This window comes from Sinocyclocheilus rhinocerous, unplaced genomic scaffold, assembly GCF_001515625.1.
Source record: "Sinocyclocheilus rhinocerous isolate Xijiao unplaced genomic scaffold, SAMN03320098_v1.1 scaffold3945, whole genome shotgun sequence".
Taxonomy (NCBI): domain Eukaryota; kingdom Metazoa; phylum Chordata; class Actinopteri; order Cypriniformes; family Cyprinidae; genus Sinocyclocheilus; species Sinocyclocheilus rhinocerous.
The window spans coordinates 52067-64230 of NW_015641830.1; the positions used below are offsets into that span (position 1 = coordinate 52067).

General features: G+C 41.3%; 1 pseudogene; it reads left to right on the plus strand.

Moving 5' to 3' along the window:
* LOC107755316 (integrin alpha-M-like) overlaps positions 1-5383 on the plus strand; it is a 16817-nt pseudogene extending 11434 nt beyond the window's left edge.
* Positions 5384-12164: the final 6781 nt, after the last annotated feature.

Genomic DNA, 12164 nt, shown 5'->3' on the forward strand with positions numbered 1-12164 from the left:
TTTTTTTTTGATGAAGGTTATTGACTTTAACATCTGCATTTATTTTTCAGTCTTCACTAAAGTGTCGGAATAAAATGTGTCTGAGATAGAGTGTTGTCAAAGATTGAGGTTACTATGGTTGTGAGAGTGACATTATTTAATGGGCTTAATAATAACCACTGACTGTAAACAATAATACAGTGCCAGTGTCTGTGTGCATCTAAGTATGTTTATGATGACTATGCATGTTAATGTCATTTGACAATTGCATTTTTGACGAGGTTTAATATGGTACAAACTGTGACTGCATTTCAAAGATTGAGCTGACTGACACTAATGTGATTATGTAGTAGGGCTGCACGATTAATTGCATTTGCGATAATATCGCGATATGAAAAATTTCGATTTTTCAATCGCAGAGGCTGCGATTACACTCGGTCACGTGACACGCGAGAGTAAAGAGGTGTGTTCGTCTTGAAGATCAGATCGGTGTATGACATCAAAGTACGGCGAGAGAAAGTATAAGGAGACGTCCGCGCTCTCTTATAGCTCTCTCAGTACTTTGATGACACACCCATCGGTCTAAGCAGCGCTGCTTCAAGTCGAGCGCGGGCCATCAGCAGAAAAAGAAAAGAAATAAAACAGTAAACAGCCAAAGGACGTAATTAGAATGGGAGATGGATCGGTTTGTGAAAGCGAAGAGAAAAGCCATAGATGAAGTCGCACAGACCCAGGCAGGTGCTGGTCATTCAAAAGCTAAATGCAGAAAATATGACGAGGCATATCTTGCTCTCGGCTTCACTCACTGTGTCTATACCGGACGCTACAGTTGTCGCGCCGCAACAGCTCTACACTGGACGCGACAAAGCGACCGTTGCAAATCATTTTAACTTTGTGTCAGTATGTCATAAATAGAACAAGGCATCAGTTTAATGTCGGGTTTTGTCGCGTCGCATCCAGTGTACACAGCGTCACTGATTATAATGGTTTCTACTGTATTTTGCCGCTCGCGTCCGGTGTAGACACGGTGTTTAATGTTGTTGGTGAGGAGGAAAGCCTGTGTGTGTATGCCTTAGCGGACGGCCTGAAACCCACAAAAAATAAATAAATAACAGAGAGAGAATAATAATAAGTTATTCTCTCTATGCTATTTTTCAATGTTTCGAGTGATGCAGGTGTTTTTTTCCCTGTAGGTTTTTTTAATTAAATAAGATTTTTTTATATGTTTAAAGGGGGGCTTGACCAAAAAAGTTTGAGAACCACTGGTCTAAAGTTAACAGACAGTGTTTAAAAAGTGCAGTGCACATGTTTACATATGTTTATTACATTGACTTTGAATTACCTAAAGTAGTGTGGTAAAGCAACAGATTTGTTTTTATATTTCTGCAATCTACTTTAGTTTGTGTCATTTGTTACTGACTTTCATATTCATGTTTACATCAGGCTTATTTGTCAGTGCTTTATGTTGTCATAATTATTACATGCTTACAAGGTTGGAAGTTCAACAAATCAGTCAATATACTGTGATTGTAGTTGTTAAATAAAAATGTCATTCATATCAATTCATGCATCACCTAATTTCATCGTAACATATAGGCCTGGCCTACAGAAAAGAACATTTATGTTTAATCTATCTAATAGTGTGTTGGTCATACTATACAATGATTTATAGCTCATAAAGAGCTTTTAAAAAATAATTGCATATTAAATCGCAATCACAATATTGGTAAAAAAAAATCGCAATTCGATTATTTTCCAAAATCGTTCAGCCCTAAATGTAGGACTAGTTCGCAAAAGTCTGTTTTGCGAAAAATTCAAAATGGCGGAAAAAGTTTCATGACATAAATTAAATCCGACAGCCATTTTGTTCATCTTGAGCCAAGGATTCCAATGATACCCTTGAGTCTGCTACAAATGTGTAGGTCTAGGAGTTATGAGCGTTTTCGCATTTTCAATCACTGTAGTGCCTCCTATTGGTCGACTGGGTGAGTCTTTTCCAGTCTCTCCTCAAATTGAGACCTACCATCTGGCCAAGTTTCAAGTCTCTAGGCCTTACGGTTTTGTCTGTTTAATGGTTTACAGCAGTATAATAATACTAATCCTTACAATTACAATAGGGTTTCTTGAACCCCTAATAATCAGCAATCTGGGCTTCTGATCCATGTTGTGAAGGTTAAGATGAATGACTTTACTGCATTTCATGTTCATCTGTGAGTAAATTCTGTATGTTTGTTCACAGTGATAACAATGGAAACACGAGTGATACGGTGGTGAGGAGGAGCGTCCCGGTGCAGTTCGCCGTTGATCTGGCGATCAGTCTGTGAGTCACATTTATTGAACTCTTCTGTTCTTCTGTTTCAGTTTGATCTGCTCTTCATCTCTCAATGATTGAAACTAAAACCTAACACCATGTCTACACCTGACGCGAGTGGCACGTTTGACGCGTTCAGTGTAGACACCCTCGTGGACATGTCTGGTGTAAATGTCTAGCTATGTTCATTCTTTTAGTAACTAACTAACTAACTCTCTTGTAGTTTCTGTTTTAATGACTTTATTGATGACAAAAAACAGCACTGCATTGGTTTCATCAGCAATTATAGCTACAGTATGATCAATCTAAGACAATAATATAATTTAAAAAAATAAATAAATAAAACTATTACTAAACCATTTGTTACTGTTTGTCAGAGCGGCTGAAAACTCTGTGACGTATCTGAACTTCTCTCTGGAGGACAGAGGTCCAAAACCTCTCCACATCATCTACAAGGTCAGAGAGTCAAACAAGCATCTGAAGTTTCAGCATTTATTTCATGGTAAATTACAATAATCAATCTGTCAACTAGAGTGCAGATGTGACACAAGGTGGTTCAGAGGGATCATATTGCTATGTACCTGTGTGTCTGCATGTCTGTATGTTTGCAGGTGGAGAATGTGCGTATTAAAGGTCTGCCGGTGTCGGTCACGCTCACCCTGCCCTGTCAAACTACACATGTGATTTTAACAGCTCACAACTTCAGCATGCAGGAGGTGCATCACTCGTTCATCAGCTCATACCATCAAATCATCATGTGCTTGTTGAATTAACATCTTCTGTTCTTCTCTCCAGATCTCAGTGCAGTGCAACAAGTCCGATCGACAGGTAAGAGATCATAGAGCCCTTTTACAACTGGTATTAAAATGATCGTTCACCTAACACACATTTTTCTGTCATAATTTATCTCATCCTCATGCTGTTCCAAACCACTGACTAAAACGCATCTCTTAGAATATCTTCTTTTAGGTGAAGCTATTTTCTGAAGAATAACCGTTTTAGGGGAATGATCCCTTTAATATCAGATCACATGCAGTCCCAGTAAACACGTCTAAAACACATCTCATTCTCCACTTCTGCCCCCTTGATTCTATTGTTTCAGGACGGTCACTGCGGGAAGTTTGAGTGTCCTCAGTTTTATCTGCAGAAAACTTCAACAGTTCACTTCAACCTGACAGCAGACGCAGAGCTCCAGAACGTGAAGGAATACGAGAGCGTGAGTGATGAACACACATCTGACCTACAGCACTGCACAATCACAGACACGTGAAGCATGCATCCACAGACACACACATGCTGTCATTCATCGGACAAAAGCAGGCTGTTCAAGAGCTATTACGTTTAAAAGCTGATGCTGATCCCAAACGGTTTCTTCTGCTGTAGAAATATTCCTTCTACGAGTTCAGGAGGGATTATGTGTTCAACATCAGCGCGGAGCTCCACTACAACACGAGCCGCTACAACCAGACTTCAACCGAACTGAAGGTGAATCCACATCAGACACGAACCAATGATTAGCTGCTGTTTTATGTTACATTAGCGCCAGACAGGTCTGAGATCAACAGGTGTACAATACCTGGAGGTCACTGACATAACCTGCAGTCCATTTCACAGTTTCAGAGCCTTTAAAATGAATCCGACACTGATGAAGCTTCTACTAGAACATAATGAAATATGTAGCATTGGGAAAGCTGATTTTTGCAGCTATAACTCTACAGACGAGCAGCTGCAGCACAGACTGTGTGTGATTATCAGTGTCAGTCTGAATTCACACCACAGACCTGCAGCTCGTGAGCTCGTCTGACAGTATTAGAGAGGCAGACTGTTCTATCACATATTTTAACTAGAAAATATTGCTTCTTCTTTCTGCAGTACAATCCCCACAGATCCCAGGTACCCACTATCTTATTTCTTCAGTAATTTATTTATTCATTCATCATTTACATCTTCAGTGTAAATTTGTATTTTATATTTTATTCATTAAGTATGAAAATGTTACTAGTGCCAGTGGTTGTGATGATTTTCTCAGACTGCAGTGAAGGTGGAGTTTGTCATTCCTCCCAGTCGAATGCTGATCGTCGGCACTGGTGTAGTGGGCGGGTTCATCTTCCTCATTATCATATTGGTCCTTCTGCTGAAGGTAAGAACCAATCACGTCATCTTACAGTTGATCTCATCATTCACCTCTCAAATTCTCAATCCAATCTGTGTGTGTGTGTGTGTGTGTGTGTGTGTGTGTGTAGTGCGGGTTTTTTAAACGAAATCGCCCTGATGAGTTTTTTCAAGAGGATGAAAATGTAACTGTGGTTGAAGACTCTCCTCTCATAAACGTGAATGCTAAAGAAAACGGAGGCAGTGAGAACGACAGCACAGAGAAAGAGAACGGAGTGAGAGAGACGAGCCCCAGTCCTGACCCTCCAAACACAGACGAATAAAATCTCACTTTATTCCAACACAACAAAATGAGGTGCAGGAGGGCCCATGTTGGAAGAAGCCTGATTCCTTCAACCATCATCGGCTCCTTTAAAGACCCTGTGTTGCGTCCTGCAGATGGGTTTATTTATATCTGCTGTTGTTTTGGCTCTGATTGGAGAAACTGGATCTTTTTAAAATAATTTCTTGATTTATTATGGTAATAAGACTCGTAGGACTGTCAATCAGCACGGCCATCCAACTACCCACAATTCATTTGCTACTCATTTGAGTCTCGTTCTGAAACCTAAATATTTTGGCAGTAAAAGCTAAAAAATGATAGTTCAGACATCGCTGAGGGTTATCTTAACTGTTTGTTGTTGTTGTTTTTTTTGTATTATGTATGTTATGTTGTGTGTGTCAAACAAGTGCAGTGCTGTGGGAAATAATTTCCCCCTTGGGCACAATAAAGTTAAAGTTAAGATGTTTGTTTTGATGGAGCTGAAAATGGTCTTTTAATGGTCTAGTTGTATGGAGATATGATTTAAGGTTCAGTATGTTTAGTTCAATGATATGCAGCATGTGTAGCTTATGTCTTGATTCTAGTGACTTAAATTGTAGTTTAGTTATGATAAGCCAGTTTTATTCTGATATTCATGGGCATTTTCTATAAAAAAAGAATTGAGTTATTATTGTTTTTATTGATTTTAGTTATAAGTAGATTCAATCTTTTTTCTTCGTGATCTATCTTTTTTTGACCTATCTCAAAAAAAGTGTTCTGTAAGTAACCTTCACACCGAATATTGGTAGTCATTTGAAGAAGAGAAATTAATAATCAATCAGTATAAATAAATCAGTTAACTGATAATAATAATAATAATAATAATAATCAGCCGAGTAGCTGAGTCCTTAGCCATCTTCAAGAACCGGCTAAAAACACATCGGTAGCACTTTATTTTACAGTACGTGTGCTTCCCTGGTACATACCTGGCAAATATCTCGTACCTACAAGCAAATGAGTGGTAACAAGGTACTTACCTGAAGTGTATGTACATGGTAACAAATAGGAAACACGGCTGTATTTAACAGTCGTACATGCATGGTAATTATTTTGTACATACAGACAAGTGTGGGTACTTACAGGTAGTGCCCGTACATGGTAACTAATTAGATACTTCACTGTACTTACTAATGTATATACGTGGTAAATATGTAATACTTATGGAAAAATGTGGTATTATGTGGTAACAAACAAGACCTAACCTTACCTAATAAAAAGAGGATTATTTTTCAGTTGCTCGTGTAGGACTGTTAATGCTTAATTGCTCTCCACAACAGTGCTTACAAAGTTTGAATAACTGGTAATTCCTGTGTAATGTTTATGTAAAATGGTGCACTTTATTTTACAGTCCTATTTCCATATACTTCCTATGCACGTACTGGTGTATGTACCTATTAGTTAATGTACAGAATAAGTTATGCGGTACTCAAGTTGGGGGTATAAACATGGACCAAGGTACTTATTGAGTAATTGATGGTAGGTGCCCTTGCAGTTTGGAGCTTTGGAAGTTGGTTGGGAACACGGCAGTAACTGTGCAGCACTGCATAGTGTTAATACTTAGCAGGCACAGTCCTTTTAAATAGGGATTTAGGCCCTGTCCACACGAACAGGGTTATTTTTAAAACCGCAGCTTTTTCTACGCGGTTTGGCCATTCATCCACACGCAAACACAGCACCAGGTCACTGAAACCGAACATTTCTGAAAACACCTGCCAGGGTGAAGATTTTAAGAAACTCCGGTTGCAGTGTTGTCGTGTAGACAGCGAAACCGGCGTTTTTGGCGTCGGCGCCTGCGCTGTTATCTCTGCCTACTGGAAACCTTTTCAGGCTTCTGATTGGCCAACATGGCTTTACGGTTGAGATTACATCGCCACCTGTTGGTTTGGCATGCTCTTGACAGTGCTTCATAGCATGCGTTTGCGTTTTCATGTGGATGGAGATTTTTTAAAAACGAAAGAAGGGAAAACTCTGTTTATAAAAATACCCGTGTACGTGTGGACATGGCCTTAGACTCATGACAATCAGGAGTTGCAAGTGCAAATATGAGTTTGGTAGCTACTGTATAATTCCAAAATAAAATCTGTCTACACACATAATTATTAAGAATGTACATCATCAAACATCCCTATTGGACCAATTAGTTAAGAGAATCAGTGTTGTTAAAGAGTTAACTGCAAGGGCACCTACCATCAGTCACTCAATAAGTACCTTGGTCCATGTTTATACCCCCAACTTGAGTACCGCATAACTTATTCTGTACATTAACTAATAGGTACATACACCAGTACGTGCATAGGAAGTATTTGGAAATAGGACTGTAAAATAAAGTGCACCATTTTACATAAACATTACACAGGAATTATCAGTTCTTCAAACTTTGTTAAACTTTACCATGTATAGACCATTAGTAACAGTGCTTGAAGTGGAAAAAAAGAAGTACCCCCCCCCTTTATTTATTTATTTATTTATATATTAAATAAGTACTTTTTAATTTTCATAATTCACAATGTAGGCTATGTATAGTGCCACAATCAATCAATAATTAAATAAACGTTTTCAATACAAATAAGCACAAGTCAAGCTGCGATACCAAACAGGCCCACAGGGAGACGCCAAAGACCACTAAACCTCCACTGGATACATTCAGAATCGCTAAATTTCTTACCACCGCATAACACCTCAGCCAGCCAGCATCCATTATAAAACATTCTTGCTTTTAAGCCAAATACACAATGAAAAGAATAATTTATTGACATCTGGACGTGAGTCACTAATCTCTCCACAATCTCTGATGAAATCAGCCGTGTTTTTCTCTGCATTAGCAGTTTTGTACAACTGTTTGAATTTGCTTACTGGATCCTTGGACTTTCCGGGAGTTTATCGGTTTCCATTAATGATCGCAAAACCTGCTTCTTTTCATTTTTTAAGTATTGTTTTCGTTATAGTGTACTGATTCAAATGAGTAATTAATTATTATTCTACGTCTCCTGACATGCTCTTGCACCTCACACAATTTGGCTGAAAGGATAACAGTAGCCTATAGTGAAACAGGACAGCACCCAAACATCCTCATTATAATATTTAGTGGAAAATTTATATAAATTCTCAATCTTTCTAAATAAGTTGATGCAAACATATGGGTTATCAATGGTTTTCTATTGTGTTATACATGTATGCATTGGACTTCAATGGACTGCATTGTTTTATGCATTTTTGTGATTACAAATAAATGGAGCAGCCGCGACTGAACAAGTATGTGTTTTCTCATTTAATGTAAAATAATTAAACACATTAGTTGGATTTAGCATCACTGATGCACACTTCTGACACAAAGTAATACATTACTGTCACTGTAACTTTTTTTTAATCCTAAATCATTGGTATAATATCGACGCTGGAGACTTTTAAAATCTTTATAAGGACGAAACTTCCGCTTCTGTCAAGTTCGTTCTGCGATAGTTTTCATTCATTTTTCCCTCGCTGGTGAAATTATGTTGTGTGCCGTTTGCTTCAGAGAGGCGTGTTAAGAGCGGGCTTTTAGAGTAGCGCTGGCACGACAGTGTAAGCGAAGCATTGGTTCCGCCCGGCTCGCACTGGCCAGACAGTGGAAAAGCGACAACCCCTGCGGTAGACCGACTCAAACACACCTGAGCATGCTAATCACTGTGTTGCATTTTATAAGGATCAAAGCGAGTAACATCAACTTATCTTATCTTTTTACTTAACCTCTCTGTTCCAGACCCCAGTAAACAAACACATACATTGGTCAGGCATGACAGAATGCTTTCAGCACAATCAAACTCGATGCAGGAACTATCTGAGGTGTCAGCTGAAGCGCTGGGGTGTCCTGCCAAGCTGGGGGTGTGGCTTGAGGTGTGACGCCTGTTGTATGTGCCACTGTGTGCCGTCGCTGAGCAAGAAGTTGGCTGGGCCTAGCTGATGAGTAACTTGGAGAGGGGCAGACTAATATGAAGCGAGTTTGTTGTCTCTGTGGGGCCTGCGAACCCTGACCCAATCTGCTGCCTTTATGTCAGGGACCTTAACGCGTGCTGAGAAATCTAATTTCTGCTTCATCCTCCTCTGCTGGCGGGTGACAGAGGCCCTGACTCTCGGTAGTGGTCCCTGAGGCAGTGCGGGGCTGAGCCTGTCGAGGGGAAGGTGGAGCTCATGGCCAAGCATGAGGAAAGCTGGAGAGACCCCCATCGTAGAGTGTTGGGTGGCCCTGTAGTGCAGCAGTGTGTGATGGATGGCCCGTGAGAAGGTCCATCCCTGGAAAGAGTGCGCTCTGAGACTGATGGAAGCGTTCGACACCACCATTAGCTTGGGGGTGATAGTATGCCGTGCGGATGTGATGAATACCTTTGTTTTTGAGGTATGTTGTGAACTCAGCTGAGATCAGCTGCGGGCCATCGTCAGTAGTGATAGTGTTTGGAAGTCCCCAGCAGGAAAACAGAGAATCCAGGAAGTTAATTATGACCTGAGAGGTCACAGAGCCGGTGGCAATGAGCTCAGGCCATTTCGAATGCAGGTCATAGACAACCACTAGGAAGCGTTGGTGATGAGGAACTCCCTGTGTCTCACCACATATGTCCAGTTGCAGGTGGTCCAAGGACTGCGATGGCCAAGCAAGAGGTTGTAAGGGTGGGGGGGCCTGGTGACCAGTCTTACCGCTCAAGAGACAGGCAGCACAGTCTTTCACCAGGGCCTCGATGTCTTTATCTATCCCTGGCCACCAAACCCGGTCTCTGCAGCGCTGCTTCAACTTCACAATACCCAGGTGGCCCTCGTGAGTCATTGCCAAGACACGTGCATGTAGGGTGCTAGGGATGACAGAGGCCGCGTGCCACACAGGTGCCATTCCAGCAGGACAGCTGCTGCTTTATTCTGGAAAATGCTGCCAGCCCCTCTGGTACCTCCTGAGGCCAGCCATCGGAGCTGAGAAAGGACTGGGTCCTGTTCCGATGCCTCTTTCAGTTCTTGTAACAATAAGACGGCCTGGAGGGGCACCAGTGTCCAAAAACAGTGGGATACACACTTCATTAAGGCGCACTGAACATGCTTTAAATGAGACTGGTCCAGAGTAGACATTGAGAATGACAGTGGGTGCTTGGGCTGACACAGCTGGAGCGGAGCGGCATACTGAAGCAAAATGATTGCGTTTACCACAGCTGCGGCATGTTTGGCCAGGGGCTGGGCAGTTCTGTGCTCTAGACAGATGAGATGAAAATCCACTGTTATCACAGGGCCCTGATGCTTGTGCTTGTGGGCATGGCCAAGACTGCTGCTGGCGCCTCAGTAGCATAACTGCAGAGGAGTCTGCTGCTGCCAATGTGTCATTCTAGCTGGGTTGTAACGTCAATGGTGGCATGGGGAAGGGGGCCGAGCAGTACGCGATTGTTTGCTGTTTGGTCAGAGCTGACGCACATGCAGCTGCACTCTCTATTCGTAATGCAATCGTGATTGCCTGGGACAGTGATGAATCATCCGGTTCTAGCAGCAGAGTTTCATGCACTTTTGCATCGTTGGTATGTTCAATTAACTGGTCGCGAATCATTTCATCCTGCAACGCACCAAATGTGCATGTGCTGGCCAATCCCTGCAAGTTGCCACAGACTCACAGGGGCAGCTGGTGTCTTTAGTGGAAACGTCAGAAAACGTCACAAGAGAGCGCTCTGTGGGGCTCAGAGTGTGCGGTCAGTAGTTCCACGGCTGTGTCATAATCGCTTGTGGTGCCCGTGGTGCCCGACTCAAGCACTCCCAGCACACGCTGACCCTCGGCTCCCAAGCAATGCAGTAACAGTGCTTTTTTGTGGGCTGCGCTCACGTCAGTCAGCCCCACTGCGAAGATAAAAGTCTCAAAGGACTGTAACCAGCAAGTCCAGGGAATCGGAGGCTCGCCGGGTAGAGCAAGGAAAGGAGCACATTGGTCAGGCATGACAGAATGCTTTCAGCACAATCAAACTTGATGCATCACTGAACACTAACTCAATGCATTATCAAACAACACTTGTGTGAGAACAAAACACACTGTCTTCAGAATTATTAGAAAATCACAGGTAGGTGAGTTTGATCAGGGCTGGAGCTAAACTCTGCAGCGTAGTGGCCCTACAGGGCAAGATGTGAGGAATCCTGCTTTTAAATCAACGTTTCAAACAACAACAACAACAAAACAATAAAAATAAACAGATAAAACAGATAAAGACAAAAATTAGTCATTGATAATATCTAAACATGTATCCAAATTTCCAACAGAAGGATGAGAATCAGGGTCAGACAGGAGAGAGGGTCAGGCGAGGTGCAGACAGATCAAACCACGCAATCCAAAACTCACAGTCCAGATAACAGCAAGCAGTCCAGAGAGGCGAGCAGAACCCCGGGGAATCCAAACTCCAGAGTCAGTAACAGTCCATTAGGTCAGCAACACACAGCTGTCCAGGATCACTGATCTGAATCTGATCCAGACGTAGTCTTTTGCAGAAACGCCAGTTCTTCAGCTGTTTGTTCAAAATGTTGCTTTTTTTCATAAACTTACCCACATTCAAGTTTTCAGGAGTGTTTTCGTGCTTGTCTGTTTGTGACAATCATGGACATCAGAGAAACTTCATCACATTACATTATCAAAAAAACAAAGTACAGCCTCTGATTGTGGTTTAATATGTAAACAATAAACCTGATAGGGTGATTCGTGGTGTCTTGTAAAACCATGAAGGAGTTTATTTTACAAAATGATAATGACTGTGTGATTGCATCAAGTTATATGTTTTGCTTGAGTGAATTATATGTTCACTCATCAAATAAATACAGACATTAAATAATAATATGAGTTTAAATTATTTCAGCTGATCTGCATGCAATTTTAATAATTCTGCTAAAAAAAGCTTTTAAAAGTTATCTTTAAAAGGCTTTTCAAGTTTAAAAAGAAAAAGAAAAAGAGAACGAAAGAAAAGGAGTACACACACTCCCTACAGAGGTGAAGCGGAGGGGTTCTGGCACTGACCTGAAGCTCTGAGGAATCTGAGCAATCTCATCACATACAGACCACCAGCAGCAGAATGGAGACGCACATCTGGATTCTCTTCATGTGGGGTGAGAGATTTCTTTATAAGATACAAATCATCCATTAGTAAGTAATTGTACAAAGTTCCTTGTAGTGTTTGTGTTGGTCTGAGTCATGAGAAGTTTATGTAAAACAATTTGTGTTCATTTAGATGTGTGTGTGTTTGAAGAATGTTTTCTTACATTTGCATTAGTTGAAGTAATTGCGCACACACACACACACACACACACACACACGCACACGCACACACACACACACTGCTGTTTTCTCTTGATGTTGCAGAATGTTGATGGTTGTGATTGTTTCATTAGTTTATTGTCAGACTGCAGATGAATGGTGCTGAT